We start from the raw sequence: 20,635 nt of genomic DNA on the forward strand, positions 1-20,635 counted from the left end.
GAGCTTCTGTTTACAGGAGCCTGCAACTTGGGCAACCATTCCTTGTGTGGACGCTTTGGGATTCATTTTGTCCAGTGACCAAGAGGATTGCTGTGTTTATGTGCTGACGTGCGGGCTGAATGCAGACTGGCCTTCCGTCAATGAGACATATACAGCTGGGCTCTGCAGAGACCAGGCCTGTGAGTAGCCAGCTCCTTGAGGCACAGCAGCACAGTACATTTTGAAGCTGCAGTGAGAACTGTATTCACCGTTACTGCTACACAGTGGAGCCTTTGACGCAATACTGAAAGGAAAATAGGGCTAGCTTTCTCTTTCCTCGGCAGCCTGTTTGGCCAGGGCTGGGGTCTGTGGTTTCTTCCGTGTCCCACTGGGAAATTGGTGTGAGAATCTGGGCAGTGCTGAGTTGCAATGGGATCCCTTTTGAATTGTTTGCTTTCAGAAGCAGCTGAGCTGAAAGCAAGTCTTTCTTTCATTCTGCCAGCATTTGAACCTCGGACTGAAGTATTTTCTTCGGTAGTGTTACTTTAACAAATTCTCTCGAAGTGAGACTGAACACAGTAAGAACTGAGATCAGCCTTGCTGTCTGACTTACACTCTAAAGACCACTTCAACTTTTAAGATCAGTTTTTATCATTTTAAGGAATATTTTTAAGAGAAGCTTGTTGTCCACCCATTTAGAGATATATTTGGGTGCAACACTGACCTATCTGTGTCTGTGTGGATTCAACAGGAATTTTCCCCTTTGCTTCAGCTCTCATGTATTGTTTCCATTCAATGGACTGTTATATTTTTGGGGAAAAGCAAGTCTAATAATGAGTGAATTAATTCTACCTGCAAGTTTTCTGGTCAAAAGGTAAGTGATTTATGCCTAATTAACTGCCTTCTCACTGAATGCTCTTAATAGAGCAAATGTCAGTCATCATTAATTCAGCTATGCATTGATAATGTTCTCTTGTCTTTTGCACTCTGCTCTCTTAAGTATTATTGAATGGGATTGTACACAGAACTATGTTCTCTTATACTTTATTGAGAGGTGTTAGGTATCCGCATTTTGTGCTTTCTATTGCACAACTCACAGAATGATCAACCCGATTTATTTTGAAATGTTAATACATTTTTAAAAAGCCTTCACCCCTGATGCATAGCCTAGATGTGTCTGCCTCTGTGCCTGCTTATAGCTTCCATCCAGATGGTTTCAATCCCCTCCAGAAGCTGGCCTGATTGGGAATTCACCAAGCAGAGAATTATAATGATGGGGCTCAACCTCATACATACCCTTTGACATCCTGTACAGATATTCCATGCTGTGCTGCCTATTAATCCCCCATTAATAACCTTGCTCTCCTCTGCACCAGATGAGTCAGTATCATATTAGTTCAATGTCAAAACGGGCAATATCTTGAAAAAGACTGTTGTATTGTGTGCATGTGTGCGCGCACGTGTGTGTGTGTGTGTGTGTGTGTGTGTGTGTGATTGATATCAAGGCAATGATGATATAGGTATCAGTTATAAAGACCTATACAGTAATCAACAGTACTGCCATATGAAACATTTTAACATTTGCAACCTTGCAACCAATCTGAAGGAACCTAATTTACAAACTCACTTGCAAGAATTTCAACAGTTCTGAAGAAGGTTAGCAGCACAAGTACACTTGAAGATGTTGGTTTTTGGAGTTACTGATTGGATTTGGTGGACTGAAAGTGTCATCGAATCCCAAGGCATAAAGATTTGTGTTTAGTAAGAAAGTTCACATACAGACCTTAAACACTGGAAGTGAAGTGATAGATTTCCAGTATGTATATGGGGAAAGGAAGAGATCCATTAGGGGTGGGAACCTTGGTTCACATTGGAATTTGGCAGAGCCTACCAGACTTTAGGCTGTGGCTGTTCCATTTTGCCCCATGTAGAATGATCCAGTGATTTAATGTGCTTGTATTATGTACCAGGATGGTGATCTCTTTAAAATGAAGAATAATTTAACCACTTAGCATCCAGAGCAAACAAAATTTATCTATAAAGCAAATTACTGAATATTAATGGAAGACATTAATTACTTGCTACGGCTGAAAAGACGCATGTTTGGTAGAATCTCTCCTCAGTCATTGATGAAAGTAGCTGCCTGATAACGTCCATATTTCGCATCTACAGTTAGACTTGTTAAGTTAATTAAATTTTTTTTATGAATACAGATATGATTCTCTTCATAAATTCTGACACCTGGTTCTGAAAGCACCAAGGGATCATAGGTTTGATGCCAGCACACTAGGTATTATCTTTCATATTTGCAGGTCACCCTGATGGTTTATCCTATTTCACTTGCTGATCTTCTGTGGTTTTACAAACACAGACTACACAGAGTTTAGGTGTTATAGGGTCAAGAGTGAAGGATTCATGAATCAGGGCCCACAGATGTAACCCAAAACAATGATGCCTGATTGAAAATTAGTTAGTGGAACATCGGAGCAGGTGATTTTATTTTGTGCTTGTTGTGTTCTTTATATGTACCATGGGTTACTAATAACAAACCATATTCTGGAAGAATAGGACTAGAACTTTTATTTACAGCAACCAAACCAAACCAAACCACGTTTCTACCAAGCCATGTTTTCACGATCAATCTATAATTTCTGCGAATGCTCATAACTGTGTCCAATCACATTCTGACACGTGATATCACCACAGTGCTCATCACTGCTAAGCTTCAAAGTTTTCACACCTGTCACCCACAGCCCATTGTTTCCAAGCCTGGCCTCCGAATGGCATAACTGCAGATACATGTCCCAGTTGAAATATGTGCCATGCCCAGTCAGTTACAGATGATGTCCTGACCTTTGACAGTCCAATCAAGATGGCCCGACTGCCCATCAAGTGCTAATGTTTGGATGCTCTAGGACAAGGCATCCACTGAAGGCAGGTAAGTCCTAGGAGAAGTGCCATGGTAGTATTTACTGCATTCATGAGGCTATATAAGTTTGATTTGTTGATAAGCAAGTACACTGTGGTATCTTCCACAAGAATTGACAGTCTCATCCTATGTGCATGCTGCTATGAAGAGGCAAGTAGTTAAAAAAAATATTGTAGAACAAAAATCAAATTGCTGGAGGAACTCAGCTGGTTAGGCAGCATCCATGGAGGCAGGGGGATGATTGATATTTTAGGTAGAGACCCTGTATCAGACTGAGAGAGGAGAGAGAGAGAGAGCTAGTATAAGGAAGTGAGGAGGAGGGACAAGGCAGGAGCTGGCAACTGATAGGTGGTTCCCAGTGAGACCATAAGTCCTTCAGTGGGAGATATTGATAGGCAGATAGAGTGGGGGGGGGGGTTGGTGGGGAAGAAAGGCACAGGAATAGAGACAGAGGCTGGGAGGCACTCTAGATTCCAGCATCTGCAGCCCCCAGAACCTTCAAAAATAGTGCACTTACTGGAATATCAGGAGATCATCGGGGGCAGAATGAGAGGGCAACTTGTTTCTCTTGGCAACGACTAGCCAATCCACAATATCTCCAATATTTTGATTTTATATGTATTAGTCCCTAATGATTTTGTCTAGTGATAAAAGTTGCGTAGATATTTTAACGAGAAGATGATTGTGACCCAGAGATGTGTTCTTTGATTAAATGAAGGTATGCAGTTTAGCCAAATGAGCCAGCAGTCCATTGTCCTCCCTGAGCATGTTTGAATCAAATAGTGTTGATACTGTGAAACATCTCAGAAGGAATTCTACATTTCCCTGACCTCATGTCAAGTTAATTCACTGCCTAAAAAATGAGGTTCTCCTTAGACAATTTCAGAACCAGTGAGAAAGCTACTTCATACATAGAAATCAGTGATAGCAAATCAATTGCCTTCAAAGCAAGGCCAGAATAAAATCAAAGACTACTGTTCTGCCTTAAATCTAAAGAACCATTCATTCAGGGAATTATTCTGGTTTTAGATCATAAGATGGGAAGCATCACAAGGAAATCAATTTGCTCTGAAGCAATTTGTTGACTAGGCAATAATTGCAATGTTGCAAGTGTTCCTACCCATTATGCTATTCATGGATTTTGACGAAGTAACAGTGTTACTTTGTCAGTTCTCAGTAGGACCCAAATCCTTTATTGTGAACATTTGCATATGCTGCTTGTCATGCAGAGGGATAATACTCATCATAACTTTGGATAAAGCAAAGCCTAAGAAAGGAAAAACATACAAGCATGGCATATTTATACTTTGATAATAAATATCCTTTGAACTTTGAACTTGACCAGAAGCTTCATTATCCTGACGAAGGGTCTCGGCCTGAAACGTCGACTGCACCTCTTCCTATAGATGCTGCTTGGCCTGCTGCGTTCACCAGCAACTTTGATGTATGTTGCTTGAATTTCCAGCATCTGCAGAATTCCTGTTGTTTGAGCTTCATTATTAGTGCACTTTGTTTAGAGCACTCACACAATTTACCATTTGCACCCAACATGTCACCAAAACTATTTTTAACATTTTTCAGATCTATACTCTCTTAATGACTGGAAGAATGAGCCTAGGAAGTATACGAGTGTTGTAATGTGAGAGATATTGTAGCCAAGTCTCACTTGTTTCATTTGTGGCAAATCCATAGGAACAGATTGATGACTTCTGAAACTTGCAAACACAGAAATGGAATTCACAGAACCCAAAGTCCATCTATTAGCTGGAACTTGTGTCACAAGTTGTTGGAGAATATGCAGTAAGTTTCATCAAAATAAGGAATTTCAAACTTTAAAGATGCATTTTCTGAGATAGTGGAGGGGCTTATTTGCTTGTCCTAGCCATCTGTTGTTAGCGTGCTGAAGGAGGGGTAGATATTTGTCTGGGCACCAAGGATAACTCCTTCTTCCTCAGTGAAATATACGAGAACCCTACTACATAGTCCAATTGGAAAATATCTCCAGTAATGCATCATTTCCTTAAAGTTGGCCAACTGACTTTTGGACACGTTTCTAAAGTGAGTCTTGTGCATACATCCTTCAAATAGATGAAATACTATCACTCTGAATCACACCTGATTCAGATTTAGATTTATTTTCACTGACATACGATGTGAAATTTATGTTTTGCAATACAGTACAAAAACAAAAGGACAAGATACAAATATAAATAAGTAGTGTAAATAAAAAGGAGTAACATGATGGTGTTCATGAGTTCATAGATCACTCAGAACTCTGATGGCAGAGGGGAAGAAGCCATTCTTAAATCATTGAACATTGGTCTTTGAGCTCCTGCAACTCCTCCTGAATGGTAGTAACGAGAAGAAAGCATGTATCACTTGTGAGGGTCCTGAATAATAGATGCTGCCTTCTTGAGGATATCTTCAATGGTGAAGATAGCATGTTGAAGATAGAGTGTTGAAGATATCTTCAATGGTGAGGAAGGTTGTGCCTGTGATGAGGCTGTCTGAGTCTATAACACTCTGCCTCTTCTCGCGATGTTATGTATTGGAGGCTCCACACCAGGTGGTAATGCAACCAGATAGAATGCTCTCCACAGTATATCTGTAGAAATTTGTAAGTCTTTAGTGACAAACTAAACCTCCTTAAACTCCTAACCAAGTAAAGCCACTGGAGAGACACTATATGGTTCTACTGTACCAGTATACTCTATTGCACAGCCATGCAATTTAGCAACGATTAAACTACAGCCTTAGTAACCCAGACCCTTAGTTAAGAAAGGAAAGATGGAGTTTAAATTTCCTTAGCAGTTATGGAATTTGTATTCATTCATTAACCTAGACAGTTTAAAAATAATAACGATAGCAATAAAGTTACCAGTTACTCTAAAAATACTTCTGTTTCACCCATTTCTTTCTGAGGAGCAAATCTGCCAAGTAGTCTTTGTCTAGCCTGTTTTCTTTTCTAACAGTAGTTTATTCCGTGATTACAGTATCACAGGAATACAATATTACAATACTTCATGATCCTATTTACAGTTTCAAATAACACCATTATCACTATGCAGAATCCACTTGGGTCCCTCAAGCGTCCACTGGTCCTGGACATCCTCCGTTGTACCTGAGGATACCATGCATTCCTTCTCCAGGGACACACAAGCACACATGCAATCCCAGAATAGGAGCAGGCAATCGGCTCAGGCAGGACCCTTGACAGCCTGGACCTGTGAATGGCTGCCTTGGTCAGGACCAAGAGCAAGCTGACTAGAAGTTCCCCTGGTCGACCCCTGGTCTAGACTTGTTTTGATATTAAGCTTGCAGTAACTTGGGTAATGCTTACACTGTCAATTAACAGCATAACAAGCCACTCAAGGTGTACTATCATTGCTGTGTTAAAACAGAACTAAGCTGGACAAACCACTCATCATCAACCTATTCACTCAATAGGATGTGAGCAAGTCGTTCCCAAACCAGCCAACCTTGAAAAGTTCTTCTTATGAAGATCTCCTGCCATTAACCGAGGGTCCATGAACCCCAGGTTGGGAACTCCTGTTTTACAGGAATTTAAATTGGTAGGATGTCCAACAGATGTTAAGCAAGAACCTAACATATCAAACTTACGGAATCATACAGAATATTCCTTCACAACTTGGGGGTTTATTGTCCCCAGTGACAGCACGGAGTCACAGTGCTACAGTAGCATATAGGGAAGGAGTGAGGAAGGGGCCAGGGGGTATACTGGAAGGAGTTTTCCTTGCCCATGTTTGACCCACTATGAATTTTCCTGTAACTTCTCACATAGAGGATGTGCTGGAAACATTAAGGGCACAGGGATATTTCTGATGCACTAACAGTGACTCTGCCATATTGTAAAAGATATGTGTGGCATAGTTAACCTGAGGCAGGTACTGAGAGAAGGATAAACCCTTTTGCCCTTATCCTCACCACTGGCAGATGCATCAGCCTGTGACAGCAATGCTAAGATAAGTCATTGCGGGAACAATCTCCCACCTTTACTCAGTAGGCATTCTCCATCGATTTGTGTGTCACAATTTCAGTGGTAACTTGAACAGACTCAGAATACATCTGGCAGCAAATGAGCGCCAGTGAAACTCTGAGGACCATCATCAAGAGTTGAAGTGTTGTCAAAGTCAAAGTCGAATTTATTGTCCTATGCCCAAGTATGTATAAGAACAGATGAAATAAACTTGCTTGCAGCAACAGCACAAATTCCAAGCATCAGATCAATAACATTGCAAAATAAATACAAATTAAGCATAACCTATGCACATATTATATAAGGAAGATCACAATTAGCACAAAGAAAGATGAAGTCTGTTGTAATGCAAAGTGGTCATAGTATACTGAGATAGTGATGCAGGTTGTGCAAGTTAGTTCAAGGTCAGATTGACTGAGGGGAAGCAGCTGTTATTGAACCTGGTGATATGGGACTTCAGGCTTCTATACGTCCTACCCAATGGCAGCCATGAAAAGATGGTATGGCCTGAACGGTGGGGATCTTCGATGACAAACACTGCCTCCATGAGGCAACACCTCATGGAGATACTGCTGATGGTGGGAAGGGATTTTGCCTTGATGTTTTGTGCTGAGTCCACTATTCTCTGTAGATTCTAAATGCTCCTGTGCATTTGAATTACCATCCAACACCATAGTGCAATCAATCAGGATACTTTCAACACCACACCCACAAAAGTTTGTTAGGGGGCTCGGTGACATCCAGAACCTCCTTGAGTTTCTAAGAAAGTAAAGACGCCAGTGATAGGGATGTTTCGTTTTATTCGAGGAGACCTTGAGAACCTCCTTGGATTTTTTTCCACTTTCTGTAATGGTAATCCTCTCCTATGACAGAGCTCAGGAGTTTGCTGCCAGGCAGATGAGGTATATCCTGCAATTTACCATTACAATCTACTCACCACCACCCTCTCCTACTCCCCCCCCCCCCACCCATCAAGAAGGTTTGATGAAGACAAGGGAAAACCATGCTGGAAGCTGCAAATGAATATTACAACTCAGTTTTTCAGCCAGTTTGATTCACCCTACATAATAAAACACTAAGAACACAGGATGAGCACTGAAACCTGGCTAGAAACATTCTAGGTTTAACAATGAGGACTTAACTTCTCAACATAGCCACACCTCTATTCTACTTGTTCCAGTCCAGTTACAACATTGGAATCTAATTGACATCATGAAAAATAGCCCAACTATATACAAAAGAAAGAACAAATCCAATTGATCATGTTACCCTTAGCCATTAGCAAGTGATGGAAGCTTTATCAACTGTGCTGTTAAGAAGATCTTTCACCGATTATCTTACAACAGATATGCATTTCTGTAAGGCACAACAACACAATGGTAAAGTGATCCGACCGTGGATCACAAGAGATATTGAAGGCCCTATTAAATCAAGGGAAAAAAATTACAGAGGTTGCCAAGAATAAAGCATAAGGGAAAGAATTAGGAGCATTTTAGAAATCAGCAAAGCGTGACAAAGAAAGTAGCATATGAGATTAAATCAGCAAGCAATATAAAAGCATTAAAATATCTTCTATAGACATGTAAAAAGCAAAAGTTTGCAAGGCCAAATACAAATACAGACAAAGGAGGTAGGTAGCTGGGTGATTGTCAGGAGAAGGAATGGGAAGGAGAATAGGCAGTTAGCGCAGAGCACCCCTGTGGCCATTCCCCTTAATAATAAGTATACCATTTTGGATACTGTTGTGGGGGATGGTGTCATGGTCCGGTCCGTGAACTCCGCATTCCGGTTCACGGTCTGGTCCATCGACCCTTGCTCCAGGTTTTCCTGGCCGCTGTGTTTCTGTTCCTGTTGAGCACTAATTGAGGTAGCTGATTCTCGTTGGGGCTGGCTGCATAAATACCTCCAGAGACCAGCGTGTGGCGGCTGGATTGCTCTTGTCCTTACTCCTTGTATCCCTTCCCCTGCCTTCTGTTTCCTTGCCTGAAGCCTTGCCTTGTCTTGCCAGTGACTCTTGCCTCGCCTGAAGTTCTTGCCTCGCCTTGCACTGCCTGAAGCCGTGCCTTGTCTTACTGGTAACTCTTGCCTCGTCTCGCCTGAAGTCTTGTCCTGGAGCCAGCCTGAACCTAGTTCCCTTCCTGTCCCTTGCCTCGGTAGCCTCTGGTCTCCAGCCTCGCCTCCAGTCTCTGGTCTCCAGCCTCGCCTCAAGTCTGAAGACTCCAGCCTCGTCCTGCCTGCCAGCCAAGTCATGTCCTTGCCTAGTTCTGGGGTCCGAGCCAGAGGCAAGACCCAGGTTCTGGGTCCTTGTCCAGTCTCTGGCTCGGAGTCCAAGCCCGGGCTCCTAGCTCTCTTGTCCAGTCCTGTTCCGGGTTCCTGGTTTTCGTGTCCATGTCCTAGCCCTCACCCTGTATCATAGTCCTGTCTCTAGAACTTCAGTGTCTGTGTCTTGCACTTGGGTCCATTCCCAGCCAGCACCTTATGACAGATGGCCTCCCAGGGCAATGCATGGAGACCAGGTTACTGGCACTGAGCATGGGTCCATCATGCAGAAGGGAAAGAACGAGAAGAGGGGAGCGGTAGTGATAGGGGACTCAGTAGTCAGAGGAACAGACAAGAGATTCTGTGGATGTGAACGGGACACCTAGATGGTATGTTGCTTCCCAGATCCCAGGGTCAGGGATGTTTCAGGTCATGTCCACAGAATTTTGGAGGGGAAGCAGCCAGATGTCTTGGTAAATATTGGTACCAGTGACATGGAAAGAAATGCCACAAAGTCCTGAAGGGAGAATTTAGAGAGCTAGGCAGAAAGCTGAGAAGCAGGACTTCCAGGATTGTAATTTCTGGATTGCTACCTGTGTCACGTGCTAGTGAGGGTAGAAACAGGCAGATAAATGTATGGCTGAGCAGCTGATGCAGGGGTCAGGGCTTCAGGTTCAATTTTCTCACAGGCAGGTTTGTTAGAGCTGTTGGAGAGGGTTTAAACTAATTTGACAGGGGGATAGGAACCAAAGGAAAGGGACTCAGGATAAGACAGATGGTTAAAAAAAAGATAATGTGCAATCAGACTGTCTGAAGGGACAGGCAGATGATAGGACAACATTGTAGCCAGCAAGGTGAGTATCAGTGCATTAGGGATGCAGAATCAAAAAGGATAGCAAATACAGTACTCAGACTGTTGTATCTCAATGCGTGGAGTGTAAGAAATAGAGTGAATGATCTTGTTGCACTTTTACAGATTGTCAGGTATGATGTTGTGGCCATCAGTGAATTATGGCTGAAGAATGGTTGTAGTTGGGAGCTGAATGTCCAAGGTTACACATCGTATTGGAGGGATAGGAAGGTAGGCAGAGGGGGTGACGTGGCTCTGCTGGTAAAGAATGGCATCAACTCATTATAAAGTTATGGCATAGGATCGCAAGATGTTGAATCCTTGTGGGTTGAGTTAAGAAACTGCAAGGGTAAAAGGACCCTGATGGGAATTATATACAGGCTTCCCAACAGTAGCTGGGAGGTGGACCACGGATTACAACAGGAAATAGAAGAGGCATGTCTATAGGGCAATGTTACGATAGTCTTCAGAGATTTTAACATGCAGATATATTGGGAAAATCAGGTTGGTAATGGATCTCAAGTGAGTGAATTTGTCGAATGCCTATGAGGTGGCTTTTTAGAGCAGTTTGTCATTGAGCCTACTAGGGGATCAGCTATACTGGATTGGGTGCTATGTAATGAACCTCAGGTGATTAGGAGCTTAAGGTAAAGGAACCCTTAGGAGGCTGATCACAATATGATGGAGTTCATCTTGAAATTTAATAGGGAGAAAGTAAAGTCTGACATAGCAGAATTTTAGTGGAGTAAAGGGAATTACAGTGGCATGAGAGAGGAGTTGGCCAAAATAAATTGGAAGGAGATGCTGGCAGGGATGACAGCTGAGCAGCAATGGCTTGAGTTTCTGGGAAAAATGAGGAAGATGTAGGATAGGTGTATTCCAAAATCAAAGAAATACGCAAATGGCAAAATAGTACAACTGTGGCTGACAAGGGAAGTCAAAGCTAATGTAAAAGCAAAAGAGAGGGCATACAACAAAGCAAAAATTAGTGGGAAGATAGAGGATTGGGAAACTTTTAAAAACCTACAGAAAGCAACTAAAAGAATCATTAGGAGAGAAAAGATGACATATGAAAGCAAGCTAGCAAACAATATCAAGGTGGATAGAAAAAGCTTTTTCAAGTACATAAAAAAATAAAAGAGAGAGGAGAGTGGATATAGGACCACTAGAAAATCAGGCTGGAGAAATAATAACAGGGGAACAATGAGATGGGAAATGAATTAAGTGAGTATTTTGCATCAGTCTTCGCTATAAAAGACACCACAGCAGTGTGCCGGGTGTTAAAGGGTGTGAGGGAAGAGAAGTGAGTGCTGTTATTATTACAAGGAAGAAGGTACTCGAAAACCTGAAAGACCTAAAAGTACACAAGTCACCCAGACCAGATGAACTGCACCCTCGGATTCTAAAAGGTGTAGTGGTAGAGATCATGGAGGTTTTGGTAATGATCTTTCAAAAGTCATTGGACTCTGGCATGGTTCCGGAGGAGTAGAAAATTGCAAATGTCACTCCACTCTTTAAGAAAGGAGGAAGGCAGCAGAAGGGAAAATTGTAGACCAGTTAGCCTGACCTTAGTAGTTGGGAAGATGTTGGAATCAATTGTTAAGTATAAGGTTATGGAGAACTTGGTGACAAAGGACAAGATAGGACAAAGTCAGCATAGTTTCCTTAAGGGAAAATCATGCCTGACAAACCTATTGGAATTCTTTGAGAAGAGTACAAGTAAGATAGACAAAAGGGATGCAGTGTATGTTGTATATTTGGATTATCAGAAGGCCTTTGACAAGGTGCTACACATGTGGCTGATTACCAATTTAAGAGCCCATGGAAAGTTACTAGCATGGTTAGAGCTTTGGCTGATTAGTAGGAGGCAGTGAGTGGGAATAGAAGGATCCTCTCCTGGTTGGCTGATCAGTGACTATTGGTGTTCCACAGGGATCAAAATTGGGACCACTTCTTTTTATGCTGTATATCAATGATTTAGGTGATTGAATAGATGGCTTTGTTGCCAAGTTTACGGATGCTACAAAGATTGGTGGAGGGGCAGGTAGTGTTGAGGAAACAGGAAGGCTGTAGAAGGACTTAGACAGATTAGAAGAATGGGCAAGGAAGTGGCAAGTAAAACACAATTTTGGAAAATGCATGTACTTTGGTAGAAGATAAAAATGTGAAGATTATTTTCCAAACAGGGAGAAAATCCAAAAATAGATGCGAATGGACTTGAGAGACCTTCTGCAAGAACACCCTAAATGTTAACTTGCAGGTTGAGACAGTGGTGAGGAAGGCAAATGCAATATTAGCATTCATTTCAAGAGGTCTAGAATACAAGAGCAGGGATGTGATGCTGAGGCTTTATAAGGCACTGGCGAGGCCTCACCTTGAGTATTGTGAACAATGTTGGCTCTTCATCTAAGAAAAGAAGTGCTAGCATTGGAGAAGGTCCAGAGGAGGTTCACAAGGATGATTCCAGAAATGAAAGGGTTATCATACGAGGAGCATTTGATGGATCTGTGCCTGTACTCACTGGAATTTAGTAGGATGAGGGGATCACATTGAAACCTTTCAAATGTTGAAGGACCTACACAGAGTAGATGTAGAAAGGATGTTTCCCATGGTGGGAAGTCTAGAACAAGAGGACACAGCTTCAGGATAGAGGGGCATCCATTTAAAACAGAGGTGGGGAGAAACTAGTCAGAGGGTGGTGAATTTGTGGAATTTGTTACCACAGGCAGCTGTGGAGGCCAGGTTGTTGGGTATATTTAAGTCAGAGATTGATAGGTTCTTGATTGGACATGGCACCAAAGGTTACAGGGAGAAGGCTGGGGAGTGGGGCTGAGAAGGGGGAGAAAAAGGATCAGCCATGATTGAATAATGCAGCAGATCCATTGGGTCAAATGAGCTAATTCTGCTCCTATGTCTAATAGTCTTATTTCTAATTGAGAGTAAATAAATGGAATTAATCAAATAGTGTTTCGTCTCATCATGAAAGAAGGCACAAAAAGATCCCAGAAATAGTCCAGGACTAACGGTCCACAGCAAATAAGAAATTTTGGAACATTGCAAAGATAACCTTACTGAAGTATACCAAATTCTTACATAACAAGGCAGAAGTGGAGTTGATGCATTCCCTTAATTGGATGTCTTGAACAAAAAACCCATTAAAGAATATGGGGTCAGCATTCAAGACTGAAATGAGATGAAATTTCTTCATCTCTGGAATTCTCAACCCAAGATGGGTGTGGAGGCTTAATCACAGGGTATATTCAAGCCAGAAATCAATAGACATTTCCCCAGTAAAGGAATCAAGTGGTTTGGAGTTAGTGCAGGAAGAGAAAAGATCTGCAAATATCTGATTGGCTGGCAGAGGATGTGCGAGAAGACAAGTGACTAACGCCTACTTTGATATTTATAGCTTATGCTTCTATTAGCACAAGTACAGAAATTTCAAGCACTGATGTGCAGTTTCCTATATTCTGTCTTCCTCTCAATAACACTACAGTTGTTATTGTCCTTTCACAATTTTTATGGTTTCAAGAAAGCATCTCATTTAAATATGTGAAACTATTGCTTAGGTCGTTATGTCAATGATTATCAGTCAAAATAGCAAACCAAGTTGTGGATCCCAAATGAAAATGAAGTGTAGGAGCATGTGAAAGATCACACAGAGTTGGTGTTTAAAATAACAGGGGATTTATTAAAATAGGGGTCTGCACCAATAAACCAGTCAAATCTTATCTACCTGAGCAGAAATTTTTTACATTACCAGTTAACAATACTACCAATAAATCCATATTTTGATAACAGAATGATGGTTACGAGAAGACTTAATTAAATAACAGACTAGGTCCTGATTACAGAATAAAATGATTATCCACAGGTCTAACAGCAAAACCGATTTTCTATTACAATAATGAGTGCACGTTTTAACATAATTAGTGACGATCCTGAAACATGACTGTTGTCGCTAGAGCTTTCCATGTCTCTACTTAATCCAATTTTCTCTTACAAAAATGGGTGCACCCTATAATACAACCAGTGAAGTTCCTGAAACTTGGGTGTCATCATTATTCCATTCCATATCTCTACTTCTAGGCTTTGTCTGCAGTTCCCTGTTACTACATTAGCACAATCCACATTCCTATTTACCATTATTATCCATCATTTTTCTTTCCTCTACAGCTGAAGTATAAGAATTCTGCTGCCTCTGTACTTCCTGCCACATCACATACCATCTAGACAACGGCAAATATCATCATTCTTTTCTTTTTGCTGGAGCCAAATCCTAGAACATAACATCATGGAAGTCTTCTTCCCCTAGCAGTCTGTTTGGATTGAGTGGGATTTGTTTCCAGACTAGATGGGGCAGAAGATGGATAGTAGTACAGGCTTTTGGTTTATTCTTGAGACAAAGCACTCCTGCTGTTTATGCAGGACTTCTGTGTGCTCCATCTCCACCGTGAATGGTGACGTGGTGTCATAGTTTTTTCAAGGAGATTTTGAGGACATCCTTGAACTTTTTCCACTGTATGCACAGTAATCTTTTCCTGTCATATAGTTCAGAAGTTTGATGCCAGTCGATCTGTCAGAGTATAACTGGTCTCTCACAGTTTATGATAATGGCCTGGGAAAGGACATCAAGGTTCAAAGTTCAAAGTAAATATTATTATCAAAGTACATAAATGTCACCATATACAATCCTGAGATTCATTTTCCTGCGGGTATGCTCAGAAAATCTATGTCAGGACATCAATGTTAGTTCATTTTTCCTTCAGTGAACAAGCACTTTCTTCATACTGTCAACGGTAGTTCAAAAAGATACCCGGACATTAACCTCTCAAGGGCAATTACAGACGAATAAAATACCAGGCTTTGCCAGTAACACTGACTTAACACTGACCATTTCCTTACTTATCAGATCCCAGCCCTGGTAGCCATTTGTGCTTCTGCTTATCTCCCTCCAGCACCTAATGCATCTCCAACCTTTATACTCCCCTTTCCCCATCTTCCTCCCTTTTGTTCCTTCTGTCTGCCTCCACCTATTATCCATCTGCCACTGTCTCCCAACTCTACTCCTTTTCCTTTTTTCCACCTGGTTCAATCTGCCTATCATCCTCAGTCCACCAATCACACTCCCCTTTCTCCTCTTTATTCTGATCATCTCGTCCCTCTGCACTCAGTCCTCATGCAGTGTTCCAACCATAAACATCAACAATTCCTTCCTTTGCACAGATGCCATTCACCCCCCTGTGTTCCTCGAGCCAGGTTGCATGTTTCTCCATATACCAGCATCTGCTGCCTCTTGAGTCTTCACAAAGGTGGTGAAGATTTGAAAGCACCTAGTCCAAATCCACCCCAAGTGCATTAAATCAAAGTTCACGGTTAAGTGCAAACTTTTCCAATTTATCCCCCAAAACGTATGCTCCTTTGGCTCTGTCACAATGACTGCCATTTGATAAATAGTACATCAAAGAGATTATCTCCAGTCTTTTTCCTCTCAGTTTCAGTCTATAAAGCTTACATCTCATTTGACTGAGTTCCACTCTAGATCCTTTTGGTCTCCTGGGACTGCACGATCCCTCACCTCCCTCCCTAGTCGATTCCCATTACAAACTGCAGGCTTTCAAAAGACCAGATGATTCTATTTATAACTACCATTTATGTTATTGGGCTTGGTAGAACAAAGTACTATTTTGTTTTGAATGGCAGTGACTCTGTATGTATTAAGCAAATTGATGCAAGGAGAGTATTCTCCTAGAGTGTATTGGGACTCTGACAAATAGTTTGTCATTTTCTTAGTGTGTAGTTAGAAATTATAAAAAGGAACAATGTGGTCCCATACAATTTTACCAGAAATTACATTCAAAGTAGTCAAGAATTCTCTAAAATTACCAATAGTTTTAGCAAACCAATTTTCCTTTGAACTGCTGCGGTTAATATTAAGCATTGAGCAGTGAATCCTCTCATCCCTGGAGCTGTTCTACACTGGTGTTTGGTTCTTCATTCTGATTCTACACAGATAAGGATGAAGTCCAAGTCTCAACTTTAAGTTGCAAAGCTACAAGTTGATCACAATGGAGTCTGGAGCTCTCTTCACAAAGTTGTTTTTTATTGCTGGTGCAACATAAAACTCACACTTACCTGCTACCCTATCCAAACATATCCTGAACTACCTGTTAAGAAGTTTGTCTGGCAAAAAAATGGAAGGCACTTGAAAGATTCTGCATGGCTTTGTATGCAAACATTTCCATCAAAGCTCAGCACATAGACAATAGACAATAGACAATAAACAATAGACAATAGACCATAGGTGGAGTAGGCCATTCGGCCCTTCGAGCCAGCACCACCATTCACTGTGATCATGGCTGATCATCCACTATCAGTATCCAGTTCCTGCCTTATCCCCGTAACCTTTGATTCCACTATCTTTAACAGCTCTATCCATCTCTTTTTTGAAAGCATCCAGAAACTTGGCCTCCACAGCCTTCTGGGGCAGAGCATTCCATATATCCACCACTCTCTGGGTGAAAAAGTTTTTCCTCAACTCCGTTCTAAATGGCCTACCCCTAATTCTTAAACTGTGGACTCTGGTTCTGGACTCACCTATCAGCGGGAACATGCTTCCTGCCTGCAGCATGTCCAATCCCTTAATAATCTTATATGTTTCAATAAGATCCCCTCTCAGCCTTCTAAATTCCAGAGTATACAAGCCCAGTCGCTCCAATCTTTTGACATATGACAGTCCCACCATCCCGGGAATTAACTTTGTGAACCTATGCTGCACTCCCTCAACAGCAAGAGTGTCCTTCCTCAAATTTGGAGACCAAAACTGCACACAGTCCTCCAGGTGTGGTCTGACCAGGGCCCTGTACAGCTGCAGAAGGACCTCTTTGCCCTTATACTCAATTCCCCTTGTTATGAAGGCCAGCATGCCATTAGCTTTCTTCACTACCTGCTGTACTTGCATGCTTGCTTTCAGTGACTGATGTACAAGAACACCTAGACCTCTTTGTGCTTCCCCTTTTCCTAACTTGACTCCACTTAGATAATAATCTGCCTTCCCATTCTTACCACCAAAGTGGATAACCTCACATTTATCCACATTAAACTGCATCTGCCATGCATCTGCCCACTCAACCAACCTGTCCAAGTCACCCTGCATTCTCATAACATCCTCCTCAAATTTCACACTGCCACCCAGCTTTGTGTCATCGGCAAATTTGCTAATGTTACTTTTAATCTCCTCATCTAAACCATTAATATATATTGTAAACAGCTGCGGTCCCAGCACTGAACTCTGCGGTATCCCACTGGTCACCGCCTGCCATTCCGAAAGGGACCCGTTAATAGCTACTCTTTGTTTTCTGTCAGCCAGCCAATTTTCAATCCATGTCAGTACTCTGCCCCCAATACCATGTGCCCTAATTTTGCCCACTAATCTCCTATGTGGGACTTTATCAAAGGCTTTCTGTAAGTCCAGGTACACTACATCCACTGGCACTCCCTTGTCCATTTTCATAGTTATATCCTCAAAAAATTCCAGAAGATTAGTCAAGCACGATTTCCCCTTTGTAAATCCATGCTGACTCGGACCAATCCTGTTACTACTATCCAGATGTGTCGTAATTTCATCTTTTATAATTGACTCCAGCATCTTTCCCACCACCGACGTCAGGCTAACCGGTCTATAATTCCTTGTTTTCTCTCTTCCTCCCTTCTTGAAGAGAGGGACAACATTAGCCACCCTCCAATCCACAGGAACTGATCCTGAATCTATAGAACATTGGAAAATGATTACCAATGCGTCCACGATTTCTAAAGCCGTCTCCTTAAGTACCCTGGGATGCAGACCATCAAGTCCCGGGGACTTATCGGCCTTCAGACCCAACAGCCTATCCAACACCATTTCCTGCCTAATATAAATTTCCTTCAATTCATCCATTACCCTAGGTCCTTTGGCCACTATTACATCTGGGAGATTGTTTGTGTCTTCCCTAGTGAAGACAGATCCAAAGTACCTGTTCAACTCGTCTGCCATTTCCTTGTTCCCCATAATAAATTCACCCGCTTCTGTCTTCTAGGGCCCAATTTTGGTCTTAACTATTTTTTTCCTTTTCACATACCTAAAAAAGCTTTTACTATCCTCCTTTATATTCTTGGCTAGTTTACCTTTGTACCTCATTTTTTCTCCGCGTATTGCCTTTTTAGTTATCTGTCATCTGTCATCCCCGCACCTAACTGTCTCATTTATCCTAACGTGACTCTACAAGGTAGAGGACATTTAGATTTTTGTGAACAAAGTATTTTATGCCCATCAAAACCCATCTAGTATCTTTCACTGTCTACGTTTCATTCTCTTAAGGACTATGTGCATTGCTAGCTCATGCTCACTCTTATTTACTCATGAGACGGTGCCATTGTTGCACAGTTTGAACTCCAGCCAGTCTTGCAATGAGCATTAATTGTTAACCTTACATATGACGCCAAGACCTTGACAGAAAAAAACTTAATAAGATGGGTTGTTTAAAGATTCCAGGAATCCAATGCCACAACCGTAAAGTGACTGTCATTTTGTGCATGGTTGTCAGGCATCAGGATTGTGGATGACTGCAAGGGATAACGTACTTCCTCCGGGTAATATGATTGCATACACCAAATGCTGGAGGAACTCATCAGGTCAGGCAACATCTACGGAGAGGAATAAATACTTAAATTTTTGGGCTAAAACCCTTGATCGAGACCCGACACTTAGATTAAAGGTCTCAGGCTGAAACATCAACTGTTTATCCCTCTCCATAGATACTGCCTGACCAGCTGAGCTCCTCCAGCATTTTGTGTGCGTTACTTCGGAACTCCCATGTCCGCAGAATCTCTTGCGTTTATAATATTTTTCTGTTTTGATTACCTTTGGGAGATGCCGTTGATGGTGTCGTGGTAAGTGGCTTAAGTGGCTTTTGGAGATGATAAACACTGCAGATACACTGTGACAATGATATAAGGAATGAGTACGGTGGATCGATGCCAGTTAAATAGATTGCTATGTCCTGGACAGCACTAATCTTTACTTATATGGACAAGTGTAGAATATCCTGTCACAGGATGAAAGGCTATTGACTTGAAATGTTGACTTTCGCTCTTTCTCTCTCCCTCTGCCCCTCTGCAAATGCTATCTGATCTGTTCATTAGCTGTGACAATTCCCACTTTTATTTCAGATATCGAAAGTTTTTTTTTGCTTTTCAATTTGCTATTCAATTGCCTACCTAGCTTGTGTCTTGTGTATTGTACAAAGAGTCTGTGGAGTTATGACATGAATCATTCTTTCAGAATGTCCAGCCTTTGATTGGTTCTTGTAGTTGAGAGTATTTATGTTGTTAGCCCATTGGGCACTGATGACTCATAGGATGTTGACACCGGGTGGAATAGCAATAAGTGTCCATTTAAGGTCAATAATCATGAGGTAGACTCTCTTAGTGTTGTACCGCAAAGTAACAAGAGCTATAGCCCACTGTGCCTATGTCAAACACCATGCCTAAATGTGTTAACTGTATTTGCTTTCATTAGCTGCATGTTCTCTAGGCCCTGTTTGTGAAAGTACCTGAGCAGATGTCACTTAAATGTTGCTCACCACTATCTCAGGCAGCTCATTCTAGATACCAACCATACTTTGCCAGAAATTTTTACCGCTCAGATCTCCTTTAAATCTCCCCCTTCTCACTTTAAACCTGGTTTTATACACTCCTACATGGCTGGACTCTGGCTATCTACCCTATCTATGTCTCTCACAATTATATCATTTCAATGCTTGAAGTTCTTTGCTCCAGGGAAAACAGACATAATCTTTAAATATGCTGTCCAATCCCGGAAACACATTTGTAAATTTGTTCAGCACTCTCGCTTGCCCTCTTCACACTGTTACGGACGAGAAGTGGGTATACAAGCCTGAAGGCACACACTCAATGATACAGGAACGGCTTCTTTCTCTCTGCCATCTGATTTCTAAATGGACTGAACCCACAAAGACTACCTCACTACTGTTTTATTGCTGTTTTTTTGCACTACTATTTTACCCTACCTATTATATATTTAATGTAACTCAGTTTTATTGTGCTCTGTATTTATTTATCATGTATTTCATTGTACTGCTGCCATAAAGTTAACAAATTTCACAATATACACCAGTGATATTAAACCTGGTTCTGATTCTATAACGTGGTGACCAGATCTACACACACTATTCCAAGTGAAGCCTAACCAACGTTTTGTACAACAGTAGCAAGCCATCTGAACTTTGTGCTCAGTACCTCAGCTGATTAAGGCAAGAATGCCATATGCTTTCTTCACCACCCCTGTCTATTTGTACTGCCAGTTTCAGGCATCAATATACTTACATTATACTGCAAGGTCTGCCTGTTCAACAGCAACCAGAGGGCCCTATCATTCACTGTGCACGTCCTGTCCTTTAAATAACCAAAATGCATCAGCTTACATCCATCTGAGTTAAATTCCATCTGCCATTCTCCTGTTCACTTTCCACTTGATCCATATCCTCTTGTAACCTCAGACTGGCTTCTTCACTGTCTACTATACCATCAGTTTACTAATTATACCACCTACATTCTCATCCAA

At 41.6% G+C, this 20,635-nt stretch overlaps 1 protein-coding gene across 1 annotated transcript in view; it reads left to right on the plus strand.

Moving 5' to 3' along the window:
• Positions 1-774: 774 nt before the first annotated feature.
• LOC134345692 (chondroitin sulfate N-acetylgalactosaminyltransferase 1-like) overlaps positions 775-20,635 on the plus strand; it is a 224,682-nt gene continuing 204,821 nt past the window's right edge. Inside the window, exon 1 of the mRNA XM_063046763.1 lies at positions 775-853. The gene's annotated coding sequence lies outside the window, so the exon portion shown is untranslated. The remainder of the gene's footprint in view (positions 854-20,635) is intronic.

This window comes from Mobula hypostoma, chromosome 4 (genome assembly GCF_963921235.1).
Source record: "Mobula hypostoma chromosome 4, sMobHyp1.1, whole genome shotgun sequence".
Lineage (NCBI taxonomy): Eukaryota > Metazoa > Chordata > Chondrichthyes > Myliobatiformes > Myliobatidae > Mobula > Mobula hypostoma.